We start from the raw sequence: 20,145 nt of genomic DNA on the forward strand, positions 1-20,145 counted from the left end.
GTCTGTGGTCACCACCTGCAGAACCACTCCTTTATTGGGGGTGTCTTGCTAATCGCCTATAATTTCCACCTGTTGTCTATTCCATTTGCACAACAGCATGTGAAATGTATTGTCAATCAGTGTTGCTTCCTAAGTGGACAGTTTGATTTCACAGAAGTGTGATTGACTTGGAGTTACATTGTGTTGTTTAAGTGTTCCCTTTATTTTTTTGAGCAGTGTATATATATATATATAAACTTAGATTGGAGATTCATTCTAAACTGCCACTTGAGGTAGTTTGACTGATAAAATGGCAGCATATCTACTGTGGAGAGACCATAACGACAGAGTTCCTCAGAGAATAACTAGAGACAGGTTGAATCCTGTTGAGTTTTATGATAATGGTGAGTTTTCAAGGAGACACCGCTTCTCCAAGGACTCTGTAATGCAACTGTAAAGAAAGGTTGGACCAACCATTAAGCATGGGAGTGATAGGAATGCGGCTGTACCCCCACTACGTCAGCTCCTGGTGAGCCTACGGTTCTATGTGACTGGATGTTTCCAGATGGTGGATGGGGACCTTTTTGGACTCCACAAGTCCATTTGCAGGATTGTAGTCAGTGTCCATTGCTTTTGCCAGTCTGAAGAATCAGTACATAAAGGTTCAAGCCTACATAGGAAACAGCAGCTGGATTTTACAGGAGAGATAGATTCCCAGGTGTACTCGTGGCAATAGACTGTTCACACATTCCTATATCCAACCCTGGTGGTGAGAATGGAGAACTATTCCGTAATCGGAAAGTTCACTTCTCCATCAACGTGAAGGCTGTCTGTGACTGACAAAGGTCAGCTCGCCAACATCGTAGCTAGATGGCCAGGATCCACCCATGACAGCAGAATCTTTGACAATGCTGGAAAGGGGGGCATATGAAGGCCACCTACTCGGTGACAATGGATATGCCTGTCGTGGGTACCTTATGACTCCCCTTTTAAAACCCCAGACATCTGAAGAGAGAGAATACAACACCTCTCATATAGAGATTTTTTGGGAGTGTGGAAAAAAAGATTCCCCTGCCTAAAGGAGGGGCTCCGCACGAAGATGGACACTACCCTGACAATCATTATTGCAGTGGCGGTTCTGTATAACTTTGGCAAGAGACAAGGAGACGAGTCACCTGAGGAGGCTGAGGAGGACCTACCTGAGGAGAATGAGGAAGATGGCCAGGTGCAAAATGCTGCCAATGCAAATGGGAATGCTGTGAGGAGAACCTTGATTGAGAACCATTTTGCAGCCTAAGGTGTGTATAATGTAACATTGGTAACATGTAAAAAGCAATATTATATTTTGATCGACACTTACAATTCCTAATTAGGCTTTCTGTAATCAAATGTATTATTAAGACTTTGTTATTCTCAATACCATACAGGGTGGAACTGGAAGCACCAGTACACAAGAGTGGGGACAAGACTGGAGGACACAAAATTGCTTGGGAAAGCATTGTTTTAATAAATTATTGTGTAAATAAATAAAAAGATCAGCATTCTTTACACAGTGGGCATTTGTTACCCTGCAGGAGTTTCAGTTTCTGAATTTGCTCTTTTTGTAAATACAGGACCTCAATCTGCAGTAGATTTTTCTGCACATCTATCACTCCAGTGTTATTAATGCTATATTGTAATTATTTCGGCACTATGGCCTATTTATTGCCTTACCTCCCTAATCTTACTACATTTGAACACACTGTATATAGATTTTTCTATTGTGTTTTGTGTTTTTTTTTGTTTTTGTATTGTGTTTGTTTGTCCCATGTGTAACTCTGTGTTGTTTGTGTCGCACTGCTTTGCTTCATCCAGGTCGCAGTTGTAAATGAGAACTTGTTCTCAACTGGCCTACCTGGTTAAATAAAGGTGAAATAAAATAAAATAAAAGATTTCTCTCTCTCCAGCTCCAAAACTTCAATATGAGCACCTGTCTTGTGTTTTTGCTGCTGGCGCAATATCCAGGCACTGCTGTTTCTCCATGTCACAGGGTGTCTGCTCAACTAAAGGAAAGAAAAGAAAGAAAATTAACTCATTTTTAGTAGGCAATTTACGTGCCCAGCCCAGCCTTGGTACGAATGTCACGTTCCTGACCTATTTCTGTTAGTTTGTTTTATGTGTTAGTTGGTCAGGACGTGAGTTTGGGTGGGCATTCTATGTTTTCTGTTTCTATGTTGGTTTAGGGTTGCCTGGTATGGCTCTCAATTAGAGGCAGGTGTTTGGCGTTTCCTCTAATTGAGAGTCATATTTAGGTAGGTTGTTTCACAGTGTTCGTTGTGGGTGGTTGTCTCCTGTGTCTGTGTATATGTTTGTACCATACGGGACTGTTTGCGGTTTGTTCGTTTCATGTAGTCTGTTCCTGTTATTTGCGTTCTTCACGTTATATGTAAGTTCGTCGTTCAGGTCTGTCTACATCGTTTATTTTGTTTTGTTAGTTTAATCAAGTATAGTTCGTTTTCGTCTTTGTCTCTTTTGTTTATTTAATAAAGCATTATGTCATTTCACTACGCTGCGCCTTGGTTCAATCACTACTCCTCCTCTTCGGATGAAGAGGAGGAGGAAAACCGTTACAGAACCACCCACCAATCCAGAACCAAGCAGCGTAATTTCGAGCAACGGGAAAGTATACAGGACTTGTGGAGTTGGGAGCAAATATTTAACGGAGAAGGACCATGGGCTAAAGTGAATCACCGTCCATGGGAACAGCTGGAGGCAGTTCGGAGAGCGGAGGAAAAGAGAGAGAGGAACCGGCGTTATGAGGGGACGCGTCTTGCACGGAAGCCCGAAAAGCCCGTGAGTAACACCCAAACATTTCTTGGGGGTGGGGCTAAGAGGTAGTGGGCCAAGGGCAGGTAGGAAACCTGCGCCCACTTCCCAGGCTAACCGTGGAGAGCGGGAGTACGGGCAGACACCGTGTTACGCAGTAGAGCGCACGGTGTCTCCTGTACGTGTGCATAGCCCGGTGCGGGTTATTCCACCTCCCCGCACTGGTAGGGCTAGATTGGGCATTGAGCCAGGTGTCATGAGGCCGGCTCAACGCGTCTGGTCTCCAGTGCGTCTCCTCGGGCCGGCATACATGGCACCTGCCTTACGCATGGTTTCCCCGGTTCGCCTACATAGCCCGGTGCGGGTTATTCCACCTCCCCGCACTGGTCGGGCGACCGGGAGCATTCAACCAGGTAAGGTTGGGCAGGCTCAATGCTCAAGAGAGCCAGTACGCTTGGTCCGGTATTTCCGGCGCTACCTCCCCGCCCCAGCCCAGTACCACCAGTGCCTACACTACGCACCAGGTTTCCAGTGCGTCTCCAGAGTCCTGTTCCTCCTCCACGCACTTTTCCTATGGTGCGTGTATCCAGTTCGGTGCCTCCAGTTCCGACAACACGCACTAAGCCTCCTGTGCGTCTCCAGAGCCCTGTACGCACTGTTCCTTCTCCCCGTACTCGTCCTGAGGTGCGTGCACTCAGCCCGGTGCCACCAGTGCCGGTACCACGCACCAGGCCTATAGTGCGCTTTGAGAGGTCAGTGTGCCCTGTCCCTGCTCCCCGCACTAGGCTTGAAGTGCGTGTCTCCAGTCCGGTGCCTCCAGTTCCGGCACCACGTACCAGGCCTACAGTGCGTCTCAGCCGGCCAGAGTCTGCCGTCTGCCCAACGGCGCCTGAACTGTCCGTCTGCCAAGCGCCGCATGAACTGCCCGTCTGTATTGAGCCTGCAAAGCCGCCCGTCTGCCATGAGCCTGCAAAGCCGCCCGTCTGCCATGAGCCTACAGAGCCTTCCGCCAGACTGGAGCCGCTAGAGCCTTCCGCCAGACAGGAGCCGCTAGAGCCTTCCGCCAGACAGGAGCAGCCAAAGCCTTCCGCTAGACAGGATCAGTCTGAGCCATCCGTCTCCGCAGCGCCGTCTGAGCCATCCGTCTCCCCAGCGCCGTCTGAGCCATCCGTCTCCCCAGCGCCGTCTGAGCCATCCGTCTCCCCAGCGCCGTCTGAGCCATCCCGAGCCATTAGAGCCGCCCGTCTGTCCCGAGCCGTCAGAGCCGTTAGTCAGTCAGGAGCCGCTAGAGCCATTCGTCAGTCAGGATCTGCCAGAGCCGCCAACCAGACAGGATCTGCCAGAGCCGCCAACCAGACAGGATCTGCCAGAGCCGCCAACCAGACAGGATCTGCCAGAGCCGCCAACCAGACAGGATCTGCCAGAGCCGCCAACCAGACAGGATCTGCCAGAGCCGCCAACCAGACAGGATCTGCCAGAGCCGCCAACCAGACAGGATCTGCCAGAGCCGCCAACCAGACAGGATCTGCCAGAGCCGCCAACCAGACAGGATCTGCCAGAGCCGTCCAGCCATGACCGTCCAGAGCCGTCAGCGAGCCATGACCGTCCAGAGCCGTCGGCGAGCCATGACCGTCCAGAGCCGTCAGCGAGCCATGACCGTCCAGAGCCGTCAGCCAGCCATGACCGTCCAGAGCCGTCAGCCAGCCATGACCGTCCAGAGCCGTCAGCCAGCCATGACCGTCCAGAGCCGTCAGCCAGCCAAGAGCGTCCAGAGCCAGCCAGCCAGGATCCGCCAGTCATTCTGGTGTTGCCCCTCATTCTGGTGTTGCCCCTCATTCTGGTGTTGCCCCTCATTCCGGTGTTGCCTCTCATTCCGGTGCTGCTCCTTATCCTGATGATGCCCCTTAATTTACGTGGGGTTATTTGGAGGGTGGGCATTGTGAGGGGGATAAAGAAGCGGGGATTGATTATGGTGGGGTGGGGACCTCGCCCTCAGCCTGAGCCACCACCGTGGTCAGATGCCCACCCAGACCCTCCCCTAAACTTTGTGCTGGTGCGCCCGGAGTTCGCACCTTAGGGGGGGGGGGTTATGTCACGTTCCTGACCTATTTCTGTTAGTTTGTTTTATGTGTTAGTTGGTCAGGACGTGAGTTTGGGTGGGCATTCTATGTTTTCTGTTTCTATGTTGGTTTAGGGTTGCCTGGTATGGCTCTCAATTAGAGGTAGGTGTTTGGCGTTTCCTCTAATTGAGAGTCATATTTAGGTAGGTTGTTTCACAGTGTTCGTTGTGGGTGGTTGTCTCCTGTGTCTGTGTATATGTTTGCACCATACGGGACTGTTTGCGGTTTGTTCGTTTCATGTAGTCTGTTCCTGTTATTTGCGTTCTTCACGTTATATGTAAGTTCGTCGTTCAGGTCTGTCTACATCGTTTATTTTGTTTTGTTAGTTTAATCAAGTATAGTTCGTTTTCGTCTTTGTCTCTTTTGTTTATTTAATAAAGCATTATGTTATTTCACTACGCTGCGCCTTGGTTCAATCACTACTCCTCCTCTTCGGATGAAGAGGAGGAGGAAAACCGTTACAACGAATGATGATGTAACGGGCCTGATAACGGTAACATTGTAGTAAAGTAGCATTAACGTTCATTATATTCATTGATATTTACCAGTTCAATCAATCAAATGTATTTACAGTTGAAGTCAGAAGTTTATAAACACTTAGGTTGGAGTCATTAAAACTCGTATTTCAACCACTCCACAAATTTCTTGTTAACAAACTATAGTTTTGGCAAGTCGGTTAGGACATCTACTTTGTGCAAGACACAAGTAATTTTTCCAACAATTGTATACAGACAGATTATTTCACTTTTAATTCCTTGTATCACAATTCCAGTGGGTCAGAAGTTTACATACACTAAGTTGACTGTGCCTTTAAACAGCTTGGAAAATTCCAGAAAATTATGTCATGGCTTTAGAAGCTTCTGAAAGGCTAATTGACATAATTTGAGTGGATGTGGATGTATTTTAAGGCCTACCTTCACACTCAGTGCCTCTTTGCTTGACATATGGGAAAATCAAAAGAAATCAGCCAAGACCTCAGAAAAAAGATTGTAGACCTTCACAAGTCTGGTTCATCATTTGGAGCAATTTCCAAACGCCTGAAGGTACCACGTTCATCTGTACAAACAATAGTACGCAAGTATAAACACCATGGGACCACGCAGCCGTCATACCACTCAGGAAGGAGACGCATTCTGTCTCCTAGAGATGAACGTACTTTGGTGCGAAAAGTGCAAATCAATCCCAGAACAACAGCAAAGGACCTTGTGAAGATGCTGGAGGAAACAGGTACAAAAGTATCTATATCCACAGTAAAACGAGTCCTATATCGACATATCCTGAAAGGCCGCTCAACAAGGAAGAAGCCACTGCTCTAAAACCGCCATAAAGAAGCCAGACTACGGTTTGAAACTGCACATGGGGACAAAGATCGTACTTTTTGGAGAAATGTCCTCTGGTCTGATGAAACAAAAATAGAACTGTTTGGCCATAATGACCATCGTTATGTTTGGAGGAAAAAGGGGGAGTGCTTGCAAGCCGAAGAACACCATCCCAACCGTGAAGCACGGGGTGGCAGCATCATGTTGTGGGGGTGCTTTGCTGCAGGAGGGACTGGTGCACTTCACAAAATAGATGGCGTCATGAGGCAGGTAAATTATGTGGATATATTGAAGCAACATCTCAAGACATCAGTCAGGAAGTTAAAGCTTGGTCAGAAATGGGTCTTCCAAATGGACAATGACCCCAAGGATACTTCCGAAGTTGTGGAAAAATGGCTTAAGGACAACAAAGTCAAGGTATTGGAGTGGCCATCACAAAGCCCTCACCTCAATCATTGTCACGACTTTTGCCGAAGTCGTTGCCTCTCCTTGTTCGGGCGGTGCTCGGCGGTCGTATATCGACATATCCTTGAGCTTGTATCTGGCCACGGCCAGTACCATCCGACCGGGAGAAGAGTTGCGACGGAGATACTGCTGGCTGCCAGGGTTTCCTCCTTAAACTGAGCTTGTATCTGGCCACGGTCTCCCCAGTACCATCCGACCGGGAGAAGAGATGCCCCCTCGTCTCATGCCTCACCGGGAAAGCCCGGGAGTGGGCCAGCGCTGTGTATAGAGAGGAGGATGCGGCGTTGGACCATTTTGAGGAGTTCACCTGTCATTTCCGGAGAGTATTCAACCACCCACCCGAAGGCAAAGTGGCAGGTGAGCGCCTCTATCATCTGAGGCAGGAGACGAGGAGTGCACAGGAGTTTGCTTTGGAGTTTAGGACCTTGGCTGCCGGCGCTGGATGGAGCGACAGGGCCCTGATCGACCATTACCGTTGTAGTCTACGCGAGGACGTCCGTCGGGAGCTGGCCTGTAGAGACACCACCCTCACCTTCGACCAGCTGGTGTACATGTCCATCAGGCTGGACAACATGCTGGCTACTCGTGGACGTCTAGATCGGGGTCTGGTTGTTCCATCCTCCCGCACCCTCTCTCCCGAACCTCCGGAGACCGGAGGGGGTTCCCGCTCGAGCACCACCTATGGTCGCAGAGATCACACTGCTGGTCGGTGCCGGGTTGGTTCCTCTGGGAATAGAGAAGGCAGGCAGGGCACTCTGGCATCACCCCAGGTGAGTAGGCACCATTCTCATCCAGAGCCCTCTGTTGCACTAATGTTTGTCTCTGTCACTTTTCCGGATTTTTCCCTGCATTCCCAGTATAAGGCGCTAGTAGATTCAGGCGCGGCTGGGAATTTCATTAATAAAAATTTAGCTCATAGTTTAGGGATCCCTATTGTTTCTGTGGATATGCCTTTCCCTATTCATGCCTTAGATAGTCGACCATTAGGGTCAGGGTTTATTAGGGAGGTCACCGCACCTTTGTATATGATAATGCAGGAGGGTCACAAGGAGAAGATTAGTCTTTTTCTTATTGATTCCCCTGCGTATTCTGTGGTGCTAGGCCTACCCTGGTTAGCTTGTCATAACCCCACTGTTTCTTGGCCACAGAGGGCTCTCACGGGGTGGTCGCGAGAGTGCTCAGGTAGGTGTTTAGGGGTTTCCGTTGGTGCTACTACGGTGGAAAGTCCAGATCAGGTCTCCACCGTGCGCATTCCCCCAGAATATGCCGATTTGGCTCTCGCCTTCTGTAAAAAGAAGGAGACTCAATTACCACCCCATCGACGGGGGGATTGTGCGATAGATCTCCTGGTAGACGCTGCATATCCCAGGAGTCACGTGTATCCCCTGTCGCAAGCGGAGACGGTGGCTATGGATACATATGTCTCTGAATCCCTGCGTCAGGGGTTCATTCAGCCATCCATTTCACCCATCTCTTCGAGTTTCTTTTTTGTGAAGAAGAAGGATGGCGGTTTACGCCCGTGCATTGATTATCGAGGTCTCAAAATCACGGTGAAATATAGTTACCCGCTACCTCTGATAAATACCGTTATTGAGTCAATGCACGGGGCATGCTTCTTCACAAAATTGGATCTCAGGAGTGCGTACAATCTGGTGCGTATTCGGAGGGGTGATGAGTGGAAGACGGCATTTAGCACCACCTCAGGTCATTATGAGTACCTTGTCATGCCATATGGGTTGATGAATGCTCCATCAGTCTTCCAATCATTTGTAGATGAGATCTTCAGGGACCTGCACGGGCAGGGTGTAGTGGTGTATATCGATGATATTCTGATATACTCCGCTACACGCGCCGAGCATGTGTCCCTGGTGCGCAGGGTGCTTGGTCGCCTGTTGGAGCATGATCTATATGTCAAGGCTGAGAAATGCTTGTTCTTCCAACAATCCATCTCCTTCCTAGGGCATCGGATTTCCACTTCAGGAGTGGAAATGGAGAGCGACCGCATTACAGCCGTGCGTAATTGGCCAACTCCAACCACGGTGAAGGAGGTGCAGTGTTTTTTAGGGTTTGCCAATTACTACCGGAGGTTTATCCGGGGTTTTGGTCAGGTTGCTGCTCCCATTACCTCACTGCTAAAGGGGGGCCCGGTGCACTTGCAGTGGTCGGCTGAGGCGAACAGGGCTTTTGGACACCTGAAGACTCTGATAGGAGCAGTGCTCTCTCAGCGTTCGGGTGTGCCTCTGAAGCTTCGCCCCTGTGCTTTCTTTTCGAAGAAGCTCAGCCCGGCGGAGCGAAACTATGATGTGGGGGACCGGGAGCTGTTAGCTGTCGTAAAAGCCTTGAAGGCGTGGAGGCATTGGCTTGAGGGGGCTAAACACCCTTTTCTCATCTGGACTGACCACCGCAATCTGGAGTACATCCGGCAGGCGAAGAGACTGAATCCTCGCCAGGCAAGGGGCCATGGGCCATGTTTTTCACTCGTTTTGTGTTTACTCTTACTTACAGACCAGGCTCCCAGAACGTCAAGGCAGACGCATTGTCTCGGCTGTATGACACAGAGGAGCGGTCCATGGATCCCACTCCCATACTCCCAGCTTCGTGTTTGGTGGCGCCAGTAGTGTGGGAGCTGGACGCGGACATTGAGCGGGCGTCACGTGCAGAGCCCTCTCCTCCTGAGTGTCCAGCTGGTCGTCTGTACGTTCCGTCTGCTGTCCGCGAACGATTGATCTATTGGGCTCACACGTCACCCTCCTCTGGTCATCCTGGGATAGGTCGGACGATGCGCTGTCTTGATGGGAGGTACTGGTGGCCCACTTTAGCTAAGGACGTGAGGATTTATGTTTCCTCCTGCTCGGTGTGCGCCCAGTGCAAGGCTCCTAGACACCTGCCCAGAGGTAAGCTTCAACCTTTACCCGTTCCTCAACGGCCGTGGTTGCACCTGTCGGTGGATTTTTTGACTGATCTTCCACCTTGACAGGGTTACACCACGATCCTGGTCGTTGTGGATCGGTTTTCGAAGTCCTGTCGTCTCCTCCCTTTGCCCGGTCTCCCTACGGCCTTACAAACTGCAGAGGCCCTGTTTACACACGTTTTCCGGCACTATGGGGTGCCTGAGGATATAGTGTCTGATCGGGGTCCCCAGTTTACATCAAGGGTCTGGAAGGCGTTCATGGAACGTCTGGGGATCTCGGTTAGTCTTACCTCAGGTTTTCACCCCGAGAGTAATGGGCAGGTGGAGAGAGTTAACCAGGATGTGGGAAGGTTTCTGCGGTCCTATTGCCAGGACCGGCCGGGGGAGTGGGCGAAGTTCGTGCCCTGGGCAGAGATGGCCCAGAACTCGCTACGTCACTCATCCACTAACCTTACTCCTTTTCAATGTGTATTAGGGTATCAGCCGGTTCTGGCTCCTTGGCATCAGAGTCAGACTGAGGCTCCTGCGGTGGACAATTGGTTTCGGCGCGCTGAGGAAACCTGGGAGGCAGCCCAAAATTGGCGCAGACCGTCGCCGCAGTGAGGCCCCGGTGTTCGCACCAGGGGACAGGGTCTGGCTCTCGACCCGAAACCTGCCCCTCCGCCTGCTCTGCCGGAAGCTGGGTCCGCGGTTTGTGGGGCCGTTTAAAGTCCTGAGGAGAGTGAACGAGGTATGTTATAGGTTACAACTGCCCACTAATTACCGTATTAACCCCTCGTTCCATGTGTCTCTCCTCAGGCCGGTGGTGGCTGGCCCGCTCCAGAAGGCTGAAATGCGTGATGTTCCTCCGCCTCCTCTAGACATCGAGGGGGTCCCGGCGTACTCTGTTCGATCCATTTTGGATTCGAGACGTCGGGCGAGGGGCTTTCAGTACCTCGTGGACTGGGAGGGGTACGGGCCGGAGGAGAGATGCTGGGTTCCGGTGGAGGACGTGTTAGATCCTTCCATGTTAAAGGAATTCCACCGCCTCCATCCGGATCGCCCTGCACCTCGCCCTCCGGGTCGTCCCCGAGGCCGGTGTCGACGCGCTGGAGCCGCGCGTCAGGGGGGGGGGGTACTGTCACGACTTCTACCGAAGTCGTTGCCTCTCCTTGTTCGGGCGGTGCTCGTCGGTCGACGTCACCGGTCTTCTAGCCATCATCGATCCATTTTTCATTTTCCATTGGTTTTGTCTTGTCTTCCCACACACCTGTTTTCAATCCCATCCATTACCTGTTGTGTATTTAACCCTCTGTTTCCCCTCATGTCTTTGTCAGAGATTGTTTATTGTTAGTGTTGTGTTTATGTGTATAGGTGCGCGATGGGTCTTCGTACCCATATTTGTTTATGTTCTTTTCTTATGAGTGTTATGGAGCATGTTACTGGGACATTCATTAAAAGACTCCATTTTACACTCCGTTTGACTCTCCTGCGCCTGACTTCCCTGCCACCTATACACGCGACTCTGACAATCATACAGAAAATTTGTGGGCAGAACTGAAAAAGCGTGTGCGAGCAAGGAGGCCTACAAACCTGAATCAGTTACACCAGCTCTGTCAGGAGGAATGGGTCAAAATTCACCCACCTTATTGTGGGAAGCTTGTGGAAGGCTACCTGAAACGTTTTACCCAAGTCAAACAATTTAAAGGCAATGCTACCAAATACTAATTGAGTGTATGTAAACTTCTGACCCACAGGGAATGTGATGAAAGAAATAAAACCTGAAATAAATAATTCTCTCTACTATTATTCTAACATTTCGCATTCGTAAATTAAAGTGGTGATCCTAACTGACCAAAGACAGGGAATTTTTGCCAGAATTAAATGTCAGGAATTGTGAAAAATTGAGTTGAAATGTATTTGGCTAAGGTGTATGTAAACTTCCGACTTCAACTGTATAAAGCCCTTTTTACATCAGCCAATGTCACAAAATGCTATACAGTGTCGTGTCTTTGGCATCATTAAACTGAAGATGAATCTTTATCAAAAATTCTCTGTAATTATTATTACGCGATTAAACTGATTAATCATGTAGTCGGGCCACCAAGGAAAATATTCAGATTACAAAGTTATAATTTTCCTAATTACTTTCAGATATGTTAATATCTGATCACTTAGTCTTCTGATTAATGACGTATTCTTTACCTCACGTTAGTCTCATTCCAAAAGTTGTAAATTGTTGGTTATCTGCACGAACCCAGTCTTCACTATGAGTCATCCATACATCAATTGTCTTAAAATCATTTATTTACTAACTAAGTAATTCACAGAAATGCATAACAAACAGTAGATATGTTTACAAGGAAAAGATAGGAGAATGTGCCCTAGTGGGCTAAACCGGCATGGCGGCTTGTTAGACAGAGTGATAATTATAACAATTGAAATGCTAATCCTTTGCACAATCAATATATATATTTACGCTCAGTGTGTCGTCGGGATCTCTGTTGAAAAGTTAGTTTCTGTTGGATAGTCTGTCCGCCCTCTCTCTGTCATGGTTAGAATGGATAGTTCAGAGTGACATTCATTCATGTCGTTATAGAATAGATGTTTCGGCAGTTGTCGGTCTTCGTGTTCAATGATACCAAAGTCCTAGCTGCAGACTAGTAATTAATATCAAAGACTTGTTCTTATTCTGTCGGTATCGATAGTCTAAGAGTTTAACCACGTGGTGTGGTTAAAATATTCAGCCATCTACTCAAACCTTAGGTTTATGGTCTCCTCTCAAACCTTGGCCCGCTCGTTATCGAGGTAAGCTGGTCTGGTGATAGAAAACCCGGGTGGGGGTTTTATTCAGAAGAGCAGAAAAGGGCCTGTCCCAGGATGCCCGACCATAACTGTGCTCATGGGCGGTCCTCTGATTTAGTTAAACTCCAAAGGGAATTGGAGTTTCCTTCATTAAACAGTCCAAAATCACATTACACAATTTGACAAACAGTATCATCCTCACTCATTCATCATATACAACAATTAGATGTAAGCCTCATAACTGAGGCTATTATATAAACAGCGTTTTGGTAATGTGGCCGTATTGTCTCTCATGAGTTTCACAAATTGTACCAAACGGACCAGTTCATAGCTGGATTCTTCACCGATCTTTTATACGTTCTCCAGAACATAAATACTGTTCGGACCTCCAGTTCTGTGAGGTGGAAGAAATTCCTTTGTTCTCTCTATGACACTCACTCTCTCTCTATACTGTCTGAGGCAGGATCTTCCCCAGGAATTTATGACCTCTCTGACCACAGCAGCCTGGTTGTAGGAGACAGAGAGAAATGGTGCCGAGGTAGGGGGATGTGCTTGCTGTGTCAGCGAGCAATGCAGATGTAGAAGCACGGTGGCTAGGAAAAACTCCCTAGAAAGGTAGGAACCTAGGAAGAAACATAGAGAGGAACCAGGCTCTCTTCTGGCTGTGCCGGTTGGAGATTAAAACAGTACATGACCAAGATGTTCCAACGTTCATAGATGACAGCCGGGTTAAATAATAATAATCACAGTGGTTGTAGAGGGTGCAACAGGTCAGCACCTCAGGAGTAAATGTCAGTTCATTCAGAGTTAGAGACAGCAGGTGCGGTAGAGAGACAGCAGGTGCGGTAGAGTTATTTATTCTTATTTATTTATGCTTACTAAATATTGGTGGTTCTACAGTAGTTGTCCGTCGACATCATAGGGGTTATGGAGAGGTGCAAACTGCTGGGGAATCATTTCGCATATCTTCTGAGAGAGTGGATCAATTACCTTGGACGGAGGCCCCCCTCCGGTCTGAAATAGCCCCCGCCTCTCCTCTGCCACATTCTTTTTGGCTTTCACTTTGAAGTTTTTTCAGCACATCTTCATCCGATTTGGGTCCATCTTCGCTTTAATCTGTGTCGATTCATTAACTCTTCTTTCTTTTTGACAGTCGTGTTGTCTGTCTTTTCATCCTCCAGTACGTTACTAAATTCCTCCATCAGCGCCGACAATTGTTTTTTTTTCATGAGCGGAGAAATGTGAACTTCTTTGACGTGCAATGATCAGGTGGCTAGGGGACAAATAATAAAATGCCTTAATAACGTTAAGTGATGACAACAATAAATGATATTTGATGCTATTTTAGTTTATAAACTAGCTAGCTACAGTAGCTACCGTTAGCTAACAAATACATTTTTGGGCTAGTACTGGCAAATAACGGATTTTTATTTCAAATCAGCCAACCCATGATAACCTTTCACGATGGAGTTACAGTAGTTCTAACATCATTACATTGTTATTAATCACAGTTTAAAACCGTTAATCATAGATTTACTCATCCAGATTTAAAATGAAGTGGTGCAACACATATCTGATTAATTATAAACTTAGATTTACAAAACCTAGATGAGCTCTAATCTTAGATTAATTTAAACCATGTTGGTGCAGCCCACCCAGAGGGTATGACATTTTCCTCTGATTTTCAAAGCAGAATACATTTTAGCAATAACTTGTATCAATCAGTAGATAAAGCTGTTTAGCTGTAAATTCCTGTAAATTCCAAATAAAACTACATCACGTTTAAATTTCACTTTCCTTGCGTTGTCTAAGAACACTATCATGAATCGTGTAAGTACGTTTTGTGGGTCAGAGTGCAGTATTTATTTAGTATTAAAGGCCCAAAATACTGTAAGTTAGCATGTTTCTTACACATAGGGAGCATTGTTACCAAGACAATTGTTGCCTAGCAACACTTCGGTCAGCAGGAGAGAACGTTTTCATAGCTCGACAAAATCACATGATCGGTGAAACGGCTTTAGACCAAATAGCTATTGCAAAGAATTCGAATGCTTCCCCGGTCTGGATGACCTGGAATGATAAAGAGAAGATATCTCATGCTCACTAGCTTAATCCTCCTTCTCAGGATCATGCTCCATGCTCTAAATAACTCAACTGTACCCCTCTGATTGGATAGAACAGATTAGGAATAGCTTCTACCAAAAAACAGTTACAGCTGTTTGTCGGAGTTTAGAGTGACAAAAGTGGTTAGCTAACGTCTACTAACTGCTCTCTGTGTCATCATTAATTAAGCAGCCCGAACAGAGCCGTTGCTATGGATACTCACAGACAGAGGGCAAAGGTTATGACGAGGGTGAAGAGAGTGACCACAATCACACAACTTCTGACTACACAACTACTGACCACACATCTAATCACCACAACTACTGACCACAACTACCTGGCCACAACTACAACACAACACGACTGACCACAACCACAAAACTACTGGTCACAACAACAAACCTACTGACCACAACTACTGACCACAACTACTGACCGCAATTACTGACCAAAACCACACAACTACTTACCACAACTACTGAACCACACACCTACTAACCAAAACAACTGACCACACAAATGCTGAACCACACAACTAAGGACCACAACCACATAATTATTGACCACAACAAAACAACTGACCACAACTACACAACTAATGACCACAACTACTGCTCAGCACTAGCTCTTGTCCAGCTCTGGTCCTGGGCATAGCTAGCTAGCTCTGGCTCGCACTAGCTTTGGTCTAACTGGTTTGCACTATAAAATTATAACTCGTTAATATGTATAAATGAGCATATAATACCTAACAACAATAATTGGAACTCTTGAACCGTTCAAGCTAGACACACCGAACCAACTTTCATATGTTCAGGCTATCCTAACTTTTCATGTACCTACTTTTTCAAATATAACACAGTTACCACAGTTACTACCGCAGACACTACCACTACGATAATGTTTTTCAAAACCATACATACTTTAAATTTTTTTTGCTTTAAATAGTAAAGTAAAAGGTTTTAAACTTCCACCACAAAAATACTTTTAAAGAGCTTTAGCAAGCACCAAAACTTTACGTGTAAAAAGTTATTGTGAAGCTTGCAAATCAAAATCTCCAGCTTCAATCATTTGACATACTTCTTCTTCTTCGTCTTCTTCTTCTTATTTAGCACACTACTTCTCTTACACCGTTTCAGCTAGAGATGCAGCTCAAACGTTAAAATGTGCATAATGGTCATGCTTGAGTTGCTTGTATACAACTTTTTGAAATCTTGTATACTTTTTGAAATATTAAACTTTTTGTCCTTTTCGTCATCCATCAAAAAGGCATTATTGCAGGCTACATTGTGACATTATTACTTCCAACTTCCATTCACTGTAAATGCAATAACGCCATTTTTGACACAATTCAGCTACTTTGAGCGCTTTGCAACAACTTAGACAAAATTTTGAACGTTTACATCTTTGTTTACTTCTCTGTTACTCATATGGTGTTTCAATCCCAAAAAATATTCTGATAAAACATTACAGCTGTTTTAGTAACCACATCAAAACCATTTTCTGTAACTTTTTTGCAAACAACTGCCATTTTGACCACTACCCCAACAAGTCAGCAAAAACAGAGCATTTGACATTTTAGGAATAGCTTGAATCAGACAGTAGATAGAGCTGTTTTAGTTAGCCATCAACTACTCTTTTTCTAGATGCAGCAAGTCATGTCAACAACAGCTGCAACAACAGCTACAAATTCCAATAAAACTACATCACGCTTTGAAGGTCACTTTCTTTGCTTTGTCTAACAACAGTATCATGAATCTAACAAATACGTTTTGTGGGCCAGAGTGCAGTATTTATTTAGTATTAAATCACAAACGTACTGTATGTTAGCATGTTTCTCACACTTGCTTTAGCCATAAGGGAGCAATGTTTCCTAGGCTACTGTTCCCTAGCAACGCTTTGCTCGGCAGGAGAGAACGTCTTCATAGCTCGACAAATTCCCATGATTTATGAATCTGTTCGGACCGAACAGCTAGTGCTAAGATTTCAAATGCTTCCCTGGTCTGGACGACCTGGAATGATAAAGATAATATTTCTAAGGCTCAATAGCTTTGTCCTCCTTCTCAGGATCATGCTCCATGCTCTAAATAACCCAACTGGCTAGTTTGCCTGTCTCTAAAGACACAGGTGGGCTGTAACCCTCTGATTGGATAGAGCGGATTAGGAATAGCTTCTAGAGTGACAAAAAGTGGCTAGTTAACATCTACTAACAGCTCTCTGTGTCATCATTGAGCAGCCTGAACAGAACCGTTGCTATGGATACTCACAGCCGCAGAAGGCAACAATTATGGTGAGGGTGAAGAGAGTGACCACAATTACTGACCGCAACCACACAAATATTGACCACACAACAACTGAGCCACACAACTGCAGACTGCAGTCACACAACTACTGACCACAACTACTGAACACAATTACTGACCACAACCACACAACTACTTACACAACTACTGACCACAACCACAACTACTGACCACAACCACTGACCACAACCACACCACTACTGACCACAACCACAACTTCTGACCACAACCACACAACTTCTGACCACACAACTACTGACCAAAACCACACAACTTCTGACCACATCTAGTGACCACAACCACACAACTACTGACCACAATCACACAACTTCTGACCACACATCTAATCACCATAACTACTGACCACCACAACTACTGACCACAACCACCTGGCCACATCTACTAACCACAATTAATTACCACAACCACACAACTACTGACCAAAACTACTGATCACAACCACACAACTACTGATCATACACCTACTTATATAAACTACTAACCACTACTGAACACAACTACTGACCACAACTTAACAATTACTGACCACAACTACTGACCACTAAACTAAGGACCACAACCACTGAACACAACTACTGGTCATTTAGCTATTTGATTTGCAATTTTAGGACCCCTTTAGGTATCAAAATGATTTTGGTCTTTACTTCTAAAGCACATAGAAACACTTTCAATGACATTCAAAAATGGCAAAAAGGATAGTAAAACAAAGAAATCTAAAGAAACAAGGTTTTGAAGTGTCTGTCCTAAATCTAGGGGTTATAAAAAAACAAATTCCACACATATTTAACACATTTCTGGGGGTAGGCACAAAACTACCTTTGTTCTTCCATTAATAAAAAAAAAGAAAAATGGTACTGGTTACCTTCAGACAAGTGGGGGGTCGTAAAGCAAAATGGAGAACACCATCGTGTTCGTGAGAATCTCCCCTTATTGGGGTCCCATTATTTTGTAGCCCAAATGGTTCGGACGCTACCAAACAGAAGTTGGCACATCGATGGTACCGACTTCTGACACTTTTGGAGGTCGTAAAGCATAATAGTTTATAGGTCAAACCTTTCAGACGCTACAGACGTTTTCGTGAGGAGACCGATTTTCGGGATGTCTCATGGTCTGACAAACACTGCTCTAGCTCTGCCACCTTTCACCGCAGATGCGGAAGTGCATCATTGGCAGATGTGGGTGATTGAGACCAGAGGAGGCTGGTGGGAGGAGCTATTGGAGGAGGGGCTCATTGTAATGGCTGGAAAGGAACAATTGGAACAGAGTGGTTTCCGTGTGTTGGAAGTGTTTGATACCATTCCATTAATTCCATTCCAGCCATTACAATGAGCACGTCCTCCTATAGCTCCTCACACCATCCTCCTCTGATTGAGACACATCCAATGCAAAAAACCCAGATATATCTAGCTTAAACCGACAGATTTTGATGGGGATTTTTTTGTTATGTAACTTAGATGGATGCACCGGTGTGTCAATCAACTCTAGGGTGTTAAATAGTAAAGTAAAATGTTTTAAACTTCTACCACAAAAATACTTTTAAAGAGCTTTAGCAAGCTCCACAACTATACTTGTAAAGTTACCATCTTGTTATTATTACAAGTGCTCAGCATATATGGGAACTCCTTCAAGACTGTTGGAAAAGCATTTCAGGTGAAGCTGATTGAGAGAATGCCAAGAGTGTGCCAAGCGGTCATCAAGGCAAAGGGCGGAGAATCTCCAATACTTTCTCAAACACTTTTTTGGTTACATGATTCCATATGTGTTATTTCATGGTTTTGATGTCTTCACTATTATTCTACGATATAGAAAATAGTAAAAACAAAACAACTTGAATGAGTAGGTGTTCTAAAACTTTTGACCGGTAGTGTAAATTTGCAGAAATTCGCATAAAATAACCAACCAACAGTAACTCTTGAACCGTTCAAGCTAGAGACACTAAATCAACTTTCACATGTTCAGGCTATCCTAACTTCAAATTCTTTAACACTTTTATCAATTATGATTGAATAAATGTGCATACATCTGCATGAAATAACCCACAAACAGTAACTCTTGAACCGTTCAAGCTACAGACACCAAACCAACTTTCATATTTTCAGGCTACCCTAACTTTTCATCTATCTACTTTTTTCAACTAAAACCAGTCACCACCATTACTACTGCAGACATTAGCACTACTATAACATATTTCAAAACCATACATGCTTTATAACAAGCTAGCAAACACACCACATGTTCTTCAGGAAATGTACTTTTCAGTGATCACCTAAAGATCACTGTTACCTAAAGAGTTTACGAGACAGAGCTACAGTTAGCTATCAGTAGGTCTACATACAAACCTGTTGGTCCCATGTTTCATGAGCTGAAATAAAATATACCAGAAATTTTTCATACTCACAAAAAGCTTATTTCTCTCAAATTTTGTGCACACATTTGTTTACCTTGTTAGTGAGCTTTCTCCTTTGCCAAGATAATCCATTCACCTGACAGGTGTGGCATATCAAGAAGCTAACTAAACAGCATGATCATTACACACGTGCACCTTGTGCTGGGGACAACAAATGGCCACTCTAAGATGTGCAGTTGTCACACAACACAATGCCACAGATGTCTCAATTGCGGGTGCTATTTAATGAAGCTGCCAGTTGAGGACTTGTGAGGCATCTGTTTCTCAAACTAGACACTCTAATGTACTTGTCCTCTTGCTCAGTTGTGCTCCGGGGCCTCCCACTCCTCTTTCTATTCTGGTTAGAGCCAGTTTGCGCTGTTCTGGGAAGGGAGTAGTACACAGCGTTGTACGAGATCTTCAGTTTCCTGGCAATTTCTCTCATGGAATAGCCTTCATTTCTCAGAACAAGAATAGACTGACGAGTTTCAGAAGAAAGGTCTTTGTTTCTGGCCATTTTGAGCCTGTATTCAAACCCACAAATGCTGATGCTCCAGATACTCAATCTAAAGAAGGCCAGTTTTATTGCTTCTTCAGCTTCGTTTTCAGCTGTGCTAACATAATTGCAAAAGGGTTTTCAAATGATAATTTAGCCTTTTAAAATGATAAAGTTGGATTAGCTAACACAAAGTGCCATTGGAACACAGGAGTGATGGTTGCTGATAATGGGCCTCTGTACACCTACTATGTAGATATTCCATTAAAGAAAATCTGCCGTTTCCAGCTGCAATAGTCATTTACAATATTAACAATGTCTACACTGTATTTCTGATCAATTTGATGTTATTTAGATGGACAAAAAAATAGTTTTTCTTTCAAAAACAAGGACATTTCTAAGTGACCCCAAACTTTTGAACGGTAGTGTACATTTTACAGACACCGTATGTTTTAC

The sequence above is a fragment of the Salvelinus alpinus genome, chromosome 12 (assembly GCF_045679555.1).
Source record: "Salvelinus alpinus chromosome 12, SLU_Salpinus.1, whole genome shotgun sequence".
Classification (NCBI taxonomy): domain Eukaryota; kingdom Metazoa; phylum Chordata; class Actinopteri; order Salmoniformes; family Salmonidae; genus Salvelinus; species Salvelinus alpinus.